This window comes from Procambarus clarkii, chromosome 33 (assembly GCF_040958095.1).
Source record: "Procambarus clarkii isolate CNS0578487 chromosome 33, FALCON_Pclarkii_2.0, whole genome shotgun sequence".
NCBI classification, from domain to species: domain Eukaryota; kingdom Metazoa; phylum Arthropoda; class Malacostraca; order Decapoda; family Cambaridae; genus Procambarus; species Procambarus clarkii.
This window is the reverse complement of record NC_091182.1, coordinates 23,149,583-23,166,504: the sequence shown is the minus strand read 5'-3', so window position 1 is coordinate 23,166,504 and position 16,922 is coordinate 23,149,583.

The following is a 16,922-nucleotide window of genomic DNA, read 5'->3' as shown; positions in this document are numbered from 1 at the left end:
TATCTAATTATATAATTATAGTCCACGGGGACAATACGGAACCCAGGCCATATAGTCCATTTTGCCTGGGTTCGTATCCTGGCCGGTGAGGATTGACTAGGCGCCAATCCTTAACTGTTCACCCAGCAATGAATAAGTACCTGGTTGTTAAGGACCTAATTATATTTATATTAAGCACCTGCCCGAAACGCTATGCAAGCTAGGCTTAACAGGAGTGTAAGAACTCTTGTATATATTTGGATAAAAATATGTTGAGAACTAATTAACAATTTAAACTAAATGGTTATATCCAACCAATGGTTATACCAGCAGGTAAGACACCAAACAGGCGTCGACGAGTCATCAGCCACCATCATCTACTATTTACCAACAGTTAATAACGAAACTAGAGACTCGTCAACGTCGATGTAGACGCCAAACTGACAGTCGTGTCTATCAGCAGAAGGCGCAGAAACCGCATTATTCATAAAGACACAGAAATCACATTAACGTGATATATATCAACGAGGAAATCCACTAGGACTGTAGGTGGGCGCGAACCTACGACCCCGGCATTGCCAGTCTCGTTCTCTACCACTAGACCATCACTAGAAACAAGTCGGTTGTGTCTAAAGTTGGGACGTGAGGTGTAGACCACTCTGCCCTTCTTCTAGAGTGCTTGTGGGTCATACGTGCACCCATCCTCCGAATTGACAGTATGTTATAATACTAAGTGTATTAAGTACATTTCATTACTGTCATACATAGTACATAATTGCATTTATGGGGCTGTTACATTTCAACCCGTTCTCGCACTTTCTTACAGTCAATATTGACAATTAAATACGTGCATATGTGACATACTGAACATACTAGTTTACCTTGAAAAGCTTCATAGAAAACACCGACCTTACCTAACCTTCTTAGTATGTTAAGATAAGCATCTTATTGCTTCGTAATTACAATTATTACTTAACCTATTATAGGTATAGGTTAAGTAATAATTGTAATTACGAAGCAATAAGATGCTTATCTTAACATACTAAGAAGGTTAGGTAAGGTCGGTGTTTTCTATGAAGCTTTTCAAGGTAAACTAGTATGTTAAGTATGTCACATATGCACGTATTTAATAAGTCAATATTGACTATACGAAAGTGCGAGAACGGGTTGTATATTTACCTCCCCATTAAATTCATCTTGTTTTCTGTTAAGCCACTTAGAACTTTAGGATGAAGTTTTAAAGTTCAGTTTGCTATACACAAGTTTTATATATCAGGAATTTCTTTTTCAGTGTTATTAAACAATAGAGATTTTATACAAAATTTGAAAATATCCTGAGTTATTTTGCAGTTTATTTAAATATTTTACTTTTGTTTTATAAAACTGTAATAGCAATATAGCTGCAAACAAGCCTGAATGGTCCCCAGGACTATATACAACTGAAAACTCACACCCCAGAAGTGACTCGAACCCATACTCCCACAACTGGTATGTACAGGGACGCCTTAATCCGCTTGACCATCACGACCGGACATAAGGAAGTGATAGCCGAGGCTATATGAACCACTTCCCCGCCGGCACTCGGATGGTAATCTTGGGCATAGCATTTTATCAAATCACCTCATTATTTGGGGCACACGTGAGGAACACAAATGCAAACAAGCCTGAATGGTCCCCAGGACTATATACAACTGAAAACTCACACCCCAGAAGTGACTCGAACCCATACTCCCACAACTGGTATGTACAGGGACGCCTTAATCCGCTTGACCATCACGACCGGACATAAGGAAGTGATAGCCGAGGCTATATGAACCACTTCCCCGCCGGCACTCGGATGGTAATCTTGGGCATAGCATTTTATCAAATCACCTCATTCTTTGGGGCACACGTGAGGAACACAAATGCAAACAAGCCTGAATGGTCCCCAGGACTATATACAACTGAAAACTCTTAGCAATATAGCTATAAGTTAAGTAGTGATTTTAATTAAGAAGTAATAAAATGCTTATTTTTAAAAAACTAAGACGGTTAGGTTAGGTCGTGGTTTTCTATTCAGCTTTTCAGGTAAACTCAAATATTCACAATATATTTGACTACGATTTAATACTAAGTGTATATAAGTACAATTCCTGACTGTCATACATAGTACATAATTGCACTTATGGGGCTGTTACATTTACCTCCCCATTTTTGGAGAACTGGCGGCGTACGAACAAACTTTGGCCTCCAGACTTCCTCTGATTTCAGTAGAAATCCGGTAGTATGACTGTCACAAGTCATGGTGGTCTAGTGGTAGAGTTTGCGGCTTGGCAATGCCAGGGTCGTAGGTTCGCGCTCACCTATAGTCCTAGTAGATTTTCTCACCCCATTATTCATCTTTGGTGTTATGTTGAGAACCCTTAAGAGGCAAACAAACCCAACTCAACCCACCAGCCCTGAACGAAAACGACGATTATAACCTTCAGAGAGGCCATACTTCAGTGTCCCACAGTCCTCGAGATGACTGTCAGGTAACACCATCCCTATCAAAGTCCGAACCCAACCCCCCTAACCCCATCACTCAGCCGAACCCTAAACCCGCACCTAACGCAATCCAACCCACAACACCCTTACCATCAAGCACCGAGCCCCACACACTCTTACACCCTAATCTTGCACCCTTCCCTGAACTCACCTACAAGCATACACAATTGAGGATCTAGGCTTTGTGAAAGCTGCAGAACCAGACAAAGTATCCCCGGGGTTACTAAAAAACTAGGTTGAAACGCTCATCAAACCTTTTTCAGTGGTCTAAAATGCTTCACTGAAAAGCATAGTAACTCATCTTAGTAGCTAAGGTTGTAGATCTAAACTACTTAGATATAAGTAGCTTAGAGCAGACAGCTGAAAGGCAGGTTATATTATAACAATCTATTTGAAAGGTGAAACACAGGTGGCACTTAGTTCAAGGCCCCTTATTATTAACATGTGCTCCCAGCACCGTTTTAAATACGTATATCTAATAAATAATATTATAACAAGTAGAATATTCTAATAAGTGGAACACAGTTCCACACATGGGTCTCCGACACGGACATGAGGAGTAAGCTGGAGGGCACCAACGGAGAGAGAGGAGAATGGAGAGCACCAACGGAGAGAGGAGAATGGAGGGCACCAACGGAGAAAGGAGAATGGAGAGCACCAACGGAGAGAGAGGAGAATGGAGGACACCAACGGAGAGAGAGGAGAATGGAGGACACCAACGGAGAGAGAGGAGAATGGAGGACACCAACGGAGAGAGAGGAGAATGGAGGGCACCAACGGAGAGAGAGGAGAATGGAGGGCACCAACGGAGAGAGGAGAATGGAGAGCACCAACGGAGAGAGAGGAGAATGGAGGGCACCAACGGAGAGAGGAGAATGGAGAGCACCAACGACTGGAGTACCAGAGGGATCAGTTCCAGGACCCATACACTTCTTGATGAAGGCCAAACACTTAACTCAAGAAGAAGAAGCACTTTGCAACTGGAGGTACCACAGACAGACAACATGTCAGGGTTCGATGACGATAACATACTAATGTGACTGAACTGATCACTCATACTCCTGTTTAAATAGTAGTTTTTGTAACGTTGTTCATCAGAGTACAAACATTGATGTACCAAGCAATTAGATAGTAGAACTTTGTACTATATCAGGGTTGCAAGATAGGGTAGAGTAGTAATGCAGTCTTTGGTGATGTTTTATAAGAGAGAGTCCAGGTTTCCTACAGGTTTCATATGTGTGTCATCATACTATTCACTTAATAGAGTTGGAAACAATGAAGTTCAAACAAATTTAAATATTCAGCCTAGGCCTATTATAGGACACATATGTACTATATTAGGCCTCAGATAGAGAGTATTAGGCCTAGGAAGAGTAGGTTAATTTAGTTTGTTTTTGCAACATAAGTGGAAAATCGTTTTTTTTTCCAAATTCAATAGTACCGATTTCTACTTTCTATTTGCGTTGTTCGTCGGTATATGTACTATGGTCCTCATCCTTCCTATAAGTACTACCAACACAGGAGGATGAACTGGATATGTATAGAAAAGAATTTTCGAATGTTCCTGGAGGGCCTATCTTCTTGAGATAGTTATCTTAAGATGATTTCGGGGCTTAGCATCCCCGTGGCCCGGTCCTCGGACAGGCCTCCTTTATGTTACACAACCCAAGGAAGCAGCCCGTAGCAACTGTCTAACTACCAGGTACCTATTTACTGCTAGTTGAACAGGCGCATCAGGGTGAGGGAAACTCTGCTCATCTGTTTTCGCCTCCACCGGGGATCAAACCCGGAACCTCAGGACTACGAATCCCGAGCACTGTCCAATCAGCTGTCAGTGCCTTGTTTGTCTATGTAAAGAAGCAATTCTTCATAGTAAGGGGAATGAGCTGGAAGCTGAAGAAAAGGAGTTTAACTCCATACAGAGTTTCAAGAGTTGGTCTCATAAGACACAAGAAGATCGCTAACCCTTTCCATAAACTACCGCCGACTGACAAGAGATACTCGGGAAATCCTGATTGCAATGCAGGCACATATTGGTGAAAGCACACATACGACCACACACCCGACAACATCTGGTTCAAAATAATATCTCCACAAGCCTAATTGAGATAATTGCGGCATCAAATAAGCTTGGCTGCCTCGACACACACTCGGGACAGGCTTCGAACCCCGCCCTAGAGGCTGAAGCACAAGTGAGAATAGTGACGCTAATTTACCGTTACTAAAGGAAATTACTTTCGCTCCGGCACCGTTACGCCTAAAAATTCGTACCAAATTATAGTCGTCCAAAAGTGGAAGCAGGAACGAAATAATACATTATTTCAATGAAACATTTGCAGAGATTATTTTCCATTGGCTCGTGGAACACCAGCGACGTGTAGAGACCATTAGAGAACAAGTGAAGAGTAAGCCAGAGTACAATTATAGACCAGAGGCTCATATTAGACTGTGGGTAATTGGGTCAGTCATAAACTAATCTATATCTATAAATGTGCTTCTCTTCGAGGATGGAAGCCAGACGATCGAATCCAGCCATGCACCTGGATTCCTGTGAGGGACGTGCCTAACATGGACAGGTCGGGTTTGGCACAAGTGAAACGAGTGCCACTGGACACAATACCAATGATAACCCCCATAACAATTCTCGGATTACCATTAACTGAACTTAAGATTATGTTTTCCTTTATGTTTCTCATAACATAATATACAGCACATTAGGAACTGAAACTCACAATTTATTTTAATTCTACTATACTAGCCCTGAAAAAGCCTGTATTGTGTGTTCATGACGTCATCATCACCTGGTGTGACGTCATCATCACCTGACGTCATCATCACCTGGTGTGACGTCATCATCACCTGGTGTGACGTCATCATCACCTGACGTCATCATCACCTGGTGTCATCATCACCTGACGTCATCATCACCTGGTGTTCGCCCTCGTTACACTCTCCCGTAAATTTACATTTGAGATGTGCCAGGACAGCCTCACACCGCTAGTACGAGAGCACTCTGACTACCATGGTCTTGTGCTGCAGGTGCTGGACCAGACGCAGCCAGACAGACAGACAGACAGACAGACAGACAGACAGACAGACAGACAGACAGACAGACAGACAGACAGACAGACAGACAGACAGACAGACAGACACAGCCAGACAGACAGACAGACACACACACACACACACACACACACACACACACACACACACACACACACACACACACACACACACACACACACACACACACACACACACACATGGGGGCCTCGTAGCCTGGTGGATAGCGCGCAGGACTCGTAATTCTGTGGCGCGGGTTCGATTCCCGCACGAGGCAGAAACAAATGGGCAAAGTTTCTTTCACCCTAAGTGCCCCTTTTTACCTAGCAGTAAAAAGGTACCTGGGAGTTAGTCAGCTGTCACGGGCTGCTAGTAAACACAACTAGTAAACACACAGACACACACACACAGACAGACAGACAGACAGACAGACAGACAGACAGACAGACAGACAGACAGACAGGCAGACTGATAGACAGACAGACAGATAGACAGACAGACAGACAGACAGACAGACAGACAGACAGACAGACACAGACAGACAGACAGACACAGACACACACACACACAGACAAACAGAGACAAACACACACATACATAGAGATAGATGCAAAGAAAGAACTGATAGAGAGAGAAGCAGATTGTCAGAGACCCACACCTCCACACACAGGAGGAGGTGGTGTAGCTCTGCTGGTAAGAAAAGGCTGGAGTTTAGAGGAGATGGTTATTCAGGGCTGCTAAGATTTCAGTGACTACAGATTCCAGGTACCACAGCAACTGGAGGACAAAAAATTATTGTCGTAGATATATATAGCCCACCACCAAATGACAGAAGATCCAGACTGGAATATGATAGAAACAACATGGCCACCATTAACATAATAGAGAGAGCAGCTTCTGTTGCCAGCAGGAATTAATCTGGACTCCTAATCGTGGGAGACTTCAACTATGGGAAGATAGATTAGGAGAACAGAGACCAACATGGAGGATCAGACACATGAAGAGCTAAGATGCTGGACGTGGCAACAAGAAACTTGCTAAGCCAACACATCAAAAAATCGACAAGAATGAGAGGGGAATAGGAACCAGCAATGCTTGATCTGATATTTACCCTAAATGAGTTGGATATGAGGGAAGTTAAGTTGGAGGCACCCTTGGTGTGATCACAGTGTATTGATCTTTGAGTACCTGGTAGAGCTAAGATTTACCTCCGCCAAAAAAGAACTAGGAAACAAAAGGCTGACGTACTGAATGGGAAATTATGAGGAGATGAGAAGTTTCCTAAGGGATATACCATGGGACACAGAAATCGGAGCTCCGTCTGTACAAGATATGATGGACTATGTCACCCAAAAGTGTCAATAGGCAGTAAACAGGTTTATCCCGGCCCAAAGGAAAAATTCGAGAAGTAAAAGAAGAATTAACAGAATTATATAAGAATTAGAAGTAAAAGAAGGTTTAACAGGGCATGTATGGAAGCAAAGGAGCTGAACCGAAGGGCGTAGAGTAACTTCCGAAATAACAGATCATCAGAAAGCAAAGAGAGATACCAGAGAACCAGGAATGAGTATGTTAGTGTGAAAAGAGAAGCAAATAAAAATTATGAAAATTATATAGCAATCAAAGCCAAGACCGAACCAAAGCTACTCCACAGTCACATCAGGAGGAAAACAACCGTGTAAGAACAGGTGATCCTTAAACCAGACGGCCTTGGTAGGGTTGGAAATTACAAAAGATGAGGTCAAGAAACACCTATTGCACCTGGATGTGAGAAAAGCTGTTGGTCCAGACGGAATCTCTCCATGGGTATTGAAAGAGTGTGCAAAGGCACTTTGCTTACCACTCTCTGGAGTCTATAGTAGGTCACTGGAAATGGGGGACCTACCAGAAATATGGAAGACAGCTAATGTAGTACCAATATACAAAAAAGGGTGACAGACAAGAGGCACTGAATTACAGGCCAGTGTCCTTAACTTGAATACCATGCAAGGTGAAGGAGAAGATCGCGCGAAAAAACCTGGTAAAACATCTGGAGAGAAGGGACTTCATGACAACTCATCAACATGGGTTCAGGGAGGATAAATCTTGCCTGACTGGCTTAATAGAATTCTACGACCAGGAGACAAAGATTAAGCAAGAAAGAGCAGGCTGAGCGAACTGCATTTTCTTGGACTGTCGGAAAGCCTTTGACACAGTACCCCATATAATGGCATGTGCATAAGCTGGGGAAACATACAGGAGTGACTGGTAAGGTGCTAAAGTGGATAAGGGAACACCTAAGCAATAGGAAGCAGAGAGTTACAGTGAGGGGTGAGACCTCAGATTGCCGTGAAGTCACCAGTGGAGTCCCACAGGGCTCTGTACTCGGTCCTATCCTGTTTCTGATACACGTAAAAGATCTCCCGGAGGGTATAGACTCATTCCTCTCAATGTTTGCTGACGATGCCAAAAGTATGAGAAGGATTAAGACAGAGGAGGACAGCTTGAGGCTTCAAGAAGACCTGGACAAACTGAAGGAATGGTCGAACAAATGGTTGTTAGAGTTTAACCCAAGCAAATGTAATGTAATGAAGATAGGTGTAGAGAGCGGGAGGCCAGATACAAGGTATCATTTGAGAGATGAAATTCTTCAAGAGTCAGAGCGAGAGAAAGACTTTGGGTTGATATCACGCCAGACCTGTCCCCTGAAGCTCCTATCAAGAGGATAACATCAGTGGCATATGTCAGGTTGGCCAATATAAGAATGTCCTTCAGAAACTTGTGTAAGGAATCATTCCGAACTTTGTATACCACATGTTATACCTGGACAATGTAGCTCCAGCATGGAGTCCATATCTAGTCAAGCATCAGACTTAACCGGAAAAGGTTCATTGGTTTGCCACGAGACTAGTACCCGAAGGGGTATGAGCTATGAGGAGAGACTACGGGAATTAATCCTCACGTCACTGTAAGACAGAAGAGTTAGGGGGGACATGATTACCACATACAAGATTCTCAAAGGAATTGATAGGGTAGATAAAGACAGTCTATTTACCACAAGGGGCACACGCACTAGGCGACACAGGTGGAAATTAAGTGCCCAGAGATATTAGAAAGAACTTGTTTAGTGTGAGAATGGCTGACAAATGGTATACATTAGGAAGTGATGTGGTAGAGGCTGACTCCATACACAGTTTCAAGTGTAGACACGAAAGAGCCCAATAGGCTCAGGAACCTGTACACCAGTTGATTTACACTTGAGAGGCGGTACCAAAGAGCCAGAGCTCCACCTCCGCAAGCACAACTAGGTGAGTACTCACCTAGTTGAGTACTAGGAGAACGGAGTACAACATAGACATGTAGCCACACGTGCACCTCCACATGTAGCCACACGTGCACCTCAACATGTAGTCACACGTGCACCTCAACATGTAGCCACACGTGCACCTCCACATGTAGTCACACGTGCACCTCAACATGTAGTCACACGTGCACCTCAACATGTAGCCACACGTGCACCTCAACATGTAGCCACACGTGCACCTCCACATGTAGCCACACGTGCACCTCAACATGTAGTCACACGTGCACCTCAACACGTAGCCACACGTGCACCTCAACACGTAGCCACACGTGCCCCTCAACATGTAGCCACACGTGCACCTCAACACGTAGCCACACGTGCACCTCCACATGTAGCCACACGTGCCCCTCAACATGTAGCCACACGTGCCCCTCAACATGTAGCCACACGTGCACCTCAACATGTAGCCACACGTGCACCTCAACATGTAGCCACACGTGCACCTCAACATGTAGCCACACGTGCACCTCAACATGTAGCCACACGTGCACCTCAACATGTAGCCACACGTGCACCTCAACATGTAGCCACACGTGCGCCTCAACATGTAGCCACACGTGCCCCTCAACATGTAGCCACACGTGCCCCTCAACATGTAGCCACACGTGCACCTCAACATGTAGCCACACGTGCACCTCAACATGTAGCCACACGTGCACCTCAACATGTAGCCACACGTGCGCCTCAACATGTACCTACAGAAGATTCTGAAACTGCATAAACTCCTTAGCGAGACGCCTCTTGAAATACCCTCTGAGCAGCAGCATTTGGGCTTCTCCTGTCGAATGTAAGGCGTGACCTATGGAGATCACAAGCGTACTGAACCAATTCACTGGGGCCTTGATGAGAGTTCGAACCTTTGTGCTGGATTTTTCCAGACGTGCTCTAGTCAACTGTACCACAATATGGTAAAATAATTGCAACCTTCAGTTCTACTCTTCACCCCACCCCTTCCCTACTTCCAACGAGGATCCCGTGGCTTCGAATAAAGTCTACTTGGGGTTTTATACAATTCTCCCCATACACTCTGTCACCCAAATAGTTTTACCTCAGATATATCACATTATTGTGATCTCTGTGTGTATGGGCGTACTAAGATTCGACTTAGAGCAGCAGGTCCTTCAGAGATCACGTGCTGCTGGTGAGGCCAGAACAGTGAGGGGCCTCGCCAACAGCTCACATAGGACGGGCAGTCCCACGCAGGAACTGCTACCATCACCCAAGGAGCAGCTGGCAAAGACATCGACAAACAGAAGACAACTATAAGGGAAGTACATGATAGATTATGTACCCAAACAGTTACCAGAACCAGTCACTCCATCAGTCTAGAGAACACTGCAGTAATTGTAACCACTGAGAACACTTCGACAGTGAATGCCACATTGAAAGAAAAGAAGAGACGAGCAAGGCGCTTTAAAAATCTCGTTGTTGAACAAAGCCCAATGTTTCGAACCTCCCAATCCTCACAGGTAGATCTGCATAACACTTAATCTAATCCAGGATTCGCTCCAATAGAAAACAGGTGTACCCAATCGCTCACCGGTTATGCTTATATAAATCCTTCCGCTCCTTTAAACAACAATCTAAACGCAGGATAACCAACAATGGTAATATAGTGATATCAAAGAGTACTAGTCAAATAAACAGCCTTTCTGTCTCTTATCTCGACTAACATGAGAGAGTTGACGATGAATCACAATAACGTGACTGAAGATATGGACAGAAACGTCGTTTCTTCATCTCGTGTTGTGTGGGTTGGTCTTCACATCAAAGAGTTCTGAACACACTGGGAAACCTTTTACGTTTGCATGATACCTTGTAAAGCTGTTACGGCGGCAGCTGTCGAAACCCTCTTTGGTGATTCAGTCCTAAGTATCTCTCGAGGAATCAAAGGACATTGATTGTCACTACATTGTACAGTAGTGACAAACAAGTCTAAGACCTGAAAGACATCTTATTATGAAAGAGGACATAAACACCTCACACTAAGCTACAGGTAGAAGTTGTTATGTTCGGCCATTTAGAGGAGACCTTCCAGCAATAGTGAAGGCTCTAAAGAGCACGACAGTGACAGAGTATTATATCTGGCAGAGCATCAACGTAAGCTACTACATCAACACCAACATAAAGTTTTTATCCACGCCGGTGACGTGAACAACACCAGATTCAAGCGAGTATTTAATCTATCCTTAAAACATCTTTGAGATGACGAATTATGTAAATTTCTCTACCCATCTGTCAGGATCATCACAAGACCCTGTGATCACAGACCTGGCAGCAGGTGTAGTTACTGGTCTATCAGTGATCTGTGTTGGTTCCTTAGGCCATCAAGTAGTACACGCCAACGCCGTCATCAAGACTATCGAAGACCGTGCAGCATCGCACGTCGCCTGGCTCCCAACAAAATAAAAATTAGTATGTTAACATATTAGATGTTTACTACGCTAACTGAACAATTTTCATACCAAGTAAAATTTCAGAATCCATATATATCCACAAAAGAGTCTGCAAAAGTAAACTAGATAAACAACCTCGGTATGAAAATGAAAGCAGAACTTTGAGCTGATTAGAATTGGAGAGCCTGGAATCACTATAAAAGAAATCCAACCTGCCAATATAAGATCCTTTATAACAGTTTGAAAAATCGCACGATAAATGCACCACTGGGCTATTGATAGGTTGCACGACAACGTAGAAGGAACCAGAATCACGATGTTGGTGGACCGGCAGTAAAGGTTAGTGGCGCTTAACACAAGAGCAACAAGAACTAGCATCTGAAAACTGTACACCAGCACATAGCACACCTGACCCATGTTGTCTAGAACGACAAATTTATCGGCTCTTATCTTGCATGCAAGATGCATGTTAAGGAGCCAGACCGCTCTCGTGCAGTGTTGCCTCTCCTTGCTACGTCTTCTCAATCTCTAAAATCAAGAGAGATAAGATACAAATATTCCTCCTCGACACTGATGGCAGCAAGATCCTTGGACCAGATGTGTGTGCGTTTGCACATGTGGTTCGCAAGAGATGTGTCAAACTCTAAACAACACACACGGTACTCCAACCATGGAGCGCTTCCCAATAAAAACCCATCCACTTGGGCTGGACGGAAGAGCGACGGTCTTGCTTCATGCAGGTCGGCGTTCAATCCCTGACCATCCAAATGGTTGGGCAACATTCCTTCCCTGCGTCCTATCCCAAATCCTTATCCTGACCCTCTTCCAAGTGCTAAATAGTCGTAATGGCTTGGCGCTTTCCCCTGATAATCCCCTTCCCCACCAAAAGTAGTGATTCCTGCCTATAAAGTAATATATATATATATATATATATATATATATATATATATATATATATATATATATATATATATATATATTATTAAATATGACCGAAAAAGTAAGATTAATAATTCTAACACGAATTTTCTCAATCTTTCGTACATTACGCTTCACTGTTGGAGGTAAATCAAAAATCACTTCTCCAAAATTCATTTTTATTTCTAGTCTGACGCGACACGGGCGCGTTTCGTAAAACTTATTACATTTTCAAAGACTTCACAAATATACAACTGATTAGAACTTGCGTTTCTCTGATTTTATATCTACATTTGAGTGAGGTGGGAAGGGTGATGTGGCATTAACACAAGACAGAACAATAGGGGATATTAATAGGGTATTAAAAGTATCAACACAAGACAGAACAGAAACAATGGGTATTGAATAGAAGTGTTTGTAGAAAGCCTATTGGTCCATATTTCTTGATGCTTCTATATTGGAGCGGAGTCTTGAGGTGGGTAGAATATAGTTGTGCAATAATTGGCTGTTGATTGCTGGTGTTGACTTCTTGATGTGTAGTGCCTCGCAAACGTCAAGTCGCCTGCTATCGCTGTATCTATCGATGATTTCTGTGTTGTTTACTAGGATTTCTCTGGCGATGGTTTGGTTATGGGAAGAGATTATATGTTCCTTAATGGAGCCCTGTTGCTTATGCATCGTTAAACGCCTAGAAAGAGATGTTGTTGTCTTGCCTATATACTGGGTTTTTTGGAGCTTACAGTCCCCAAGTGGGCATTTGAAGGCATAGACGACGTTAGTCTCTTTTAAAGCGTTCTGTTTTGTGTCTGGAGAGTTTCTCATGAGTAGGCTGGCCGTTTTTCTGGTTTTATAGTAAATCGTCAGTTGTATCCTCTGATTTTTGTCTGTAGGGATAACGTTTCTATTAACAATATCTTTCAGGACCCTTTCCTCCGTTTTATGAGCTGTGGAAAAGAAGTTCCTGTAAAATAGTCTAATAGGGGGTATAGGTGTTGTGTTAGTTGTCTCTTCGGAGGTTGCATGGCTTTTCACTTTCCTTCTTATGATGTCTTCGATGAAACCATTGGGGAAGCCGTTATTGACTAGGACCTGCCTTACCCTACAGAGTTCTTCGTCGACTTGCTTCCATTCTGAGCTGTGGCTGAGAGCACGGTCGACGTATGCGTTAACAACACTCCTCTTGTACCTGTCAGGGCAGTCGCTGTTGGCATTTAGGCACATTCCTATGTTTGTTTCCTTAGTGTAGACTGCAGTGTGGAAACCTCCGCCCTTTTCCATGACTGTTACATCTAGAAAAGGCAGCTTCCCATCCTTTTCCGTCTCGTAAGTGAAACGCAGCACGGAACTCTGCTCAAATGCCTCCTTCAGCTCCTGCAGATGTCTGACATCAGGTACCTGTGTAAAAATGTCGTCAACATACCTGCAGTATATGGCCGGTTTCAAGTTCATGTCGACTAAGACTTTTTGCTCGATGGTACCCATGTAGAAGTTTGCAAACAGGACACCTAGGGGAGAACCCATGGCGACCCCATCTACTTGCTTATACATGTGCCCATCCGGACTCAAGAAGGGTGCCTCTTTAGTACAAGCTTGGAGTAGTTTCCTCAGAATATTTTCTGGCATGTCAAGAGGAGTACAGGCTGGATCACGATACACTCTGTCGGCTATCATTCCGATTGTCTCGTCCACAGGTACGTTGGTAAACAGCGATTCTACGTCCAACGAGGCTCTTATCCCTGTGGCCCGTGCGCCCCGCAGTAAGTCCACAAATTCCTTTGGAGACTTCAGGCTGAAGGCGCAAGGAACATTAGGAGTCAGCAGGCCGTTGAGTCGCTTCGCCAGTCTGTACGTGGGTGTGGGTATCTGGCTAATGATTGGCCGAAGTGGGTTTCCAGGCTTGTGCGTCTTGACATTTCCATACGCATATCCAGGTTTATATTCCCCAATGATCTTTGGCAGGTGGAGTCCGGATTTCTTGGCGTTCACAGTTTCGATCAGTTTGTTGACCTTTGCTTTTAATTCGGCTGTAGTGTCCTTCGTTACCCTTTGGAACTTAGTTTGGTCAGAGAGTATGATGTTCATTTTCGCCAGATATTCGTCTTTTTTAAGAATGACATATGTTGGCGACTTGTCACCTCTCCTGACAACTATCTCCTTGTTCTCACGAAGGCTTTTAGCTGCCGCTTTAAGCTCGGGGGACAGTATGGTGCTTCTGTAGTTGCCTCGATTCTTTCCTCCTGCAATAAGTTCTGCTTGTAAGGTATCTTTGGTAGTGACCTTCTTTTGTGTCTCGAGGTCGAATATGTCGTCCAACAGAATTTCCAACTCTACTTCCCGGGCCATTTCACTCGGTCTGGACATAACATGACAGTTTATGCCCAGATTTAGGAGAGTGACTTGGTCCTCAGTGAGGTTAATTCCTGCAAGGTTCACTACTGCGGGGCGCACGGGCCACAGGGATAAGAGCCTCGTTGGACGTAGAATCCCTGTTTACCAACGTACCTGTGGACGAGACAATTGGAATGATAGCCGACAGAGTGTATCGTGATCCAGCCTGTACTCCTCTTGACATGCCAGAAAGTATTCTGAGGAAACTACTCCAAGCTTGTACTAAAGAGGCACCCTTCTTGAGTCCGGATGGGCACATGTATAAGCAAGTAGATGGGGTCGCCATGGGTTCTCCCCTAGGTGTCCTGTTTGCAAACTTCTACATGGGTACCATCGAGCAAAAAGTCTTAGTCGACATGAACTTGAAACCGGCCATATACTGCAGGTATGTTGACGACATTTTTACACAGGTACCTGATGTCAGACATCTGCAGGAGCTGAAGGAGGCATTTGAGCAGAGTTCCGTGCTGCGTTTCACTTACGAGACGGAAAAGGATGGGAAGCTGCCTTTTCTAGATGTAACAGTCATGGAAAAGGGCGGAGGTTTCCACACTGCAGTCTACACTAAGGAAACAAACATAGGAATGTGCCTAAATGCCAACAGCGACTGCCCTGACAGGTACAAGAGGAGTGTTGTTAACGCATACGTCGACCGTGCTCTCAGCCACAGCTCAGAATGGAAGCAAGTCGACGAAGAACTCTGTAGGGTAAGGCAGGTCCTAGTCAATAACGGCTTCTCCAATGGTTTCATCGAAGACATCATAAGAAGGAAAGTGAAAAGCCATGCAACCTCCGAAGAGACAACTAACACAACACCTATACCCCCTATTAGACTATTTTACAGGAACTTCTTTTCCACAGCTCATAAAACGGAGGAAAGGGTCCTGAAAGATATTGTTAATAGAAACGTTATCCCTACAGACAAAAATCAGAGGATACAACTGACGATTTACTATAAAACCAGAAAAACGGCCAGCCTACTCATGAGAAACTCTCCAGACACAAAACAGAACGCTTTAAAAGAGACTAATGTCGTCTATGCCTTCAAATGCCCACTTGGGGACTGTAAGCTCCAAAAAACCCAGTATATAGGCAAGACAACAACATCTCTTTCTAGGCGTTTAACGATGCATAAGCAACAGGGCTCCATTAAGGAACATATAATCTCTTCCCATAACCAAACCATCGCCAGAGAAATCCTAGTAAACAACACAGAAATCATCGATAGATACAGCGATAGCAGGCGGCTTGACGTTTGCGAGGCACTACACATCAAGAAGTCAACACCAGCAATCAACAGCCAATTATTGCACAACTATATTCTACCCACCTCAAGACTCCGCTCCAATATAGAAGCATCAAGAAATATGGACCAATAGGCTTTCTACAAACACTTCTATTCAATACCCATTGTTTCTGTTCTGTCTTGTGTTGATACTTTTAATACCCTATTAATATCCCCTATTGTTCTGTCTTGTGTTAATGCCACATCACCCTTCCCACCTCACTCAAATGTAGATATAAAATCAGAGAAACGCAAGTTCTAATCAGTTGTGTATTTGTGAAGTCTTTGAAAATGTAATAAGTTTTACGAAACGCGCCCGTGTCGCGTCAGACTAGAAATAAAAATGAATTTTGGAGAAGTGATTTTTGATTTACCTCCAACAGTGAAGCGTAATGTACGAAAGATTGAGAAAATTCGTGTTAGAATTATTAATCTTACTTTTTCGGTCATATTTAATAATATATGTCTACAGTAAAGACTGCTACCAAAATATACTAATATATATATATATATATATATATATATATATATATATATATATATATATATATATATATATATATATATATATATATATATATATATATATATATATATATATATATATATATATATTAAATATGACCGAAAAAGTAAGATTAATAATTCTAACACGAATTTTCTCAATCTTTCGTACATTACGCTTCACTGTTGGAGGTTAATCAAAAATCAGTTCTCCAAAATTCATTTTTATTTCTAGTCTGACGCGACACGGGCGCGTTTCGTAAAACTTATTATATTTTCAAAGACTTTAGTTCACAAATACACAACTGAATAGAACTTACGTATCTCCGATTTTATATCTACATTTGAGTGAGGTGGAAGGGGTGATGTGGCATTAACACAAGACAGAACAAAGTGTGGTATTAATAGGGTATTAATTTCATCAACACAAGACAGAACAAGAGTATTAATAGGGTATTAATTTCATCAACACAAGACAGAACACGAAACAATGGATATTGAATAGTATGGATAATAGAAT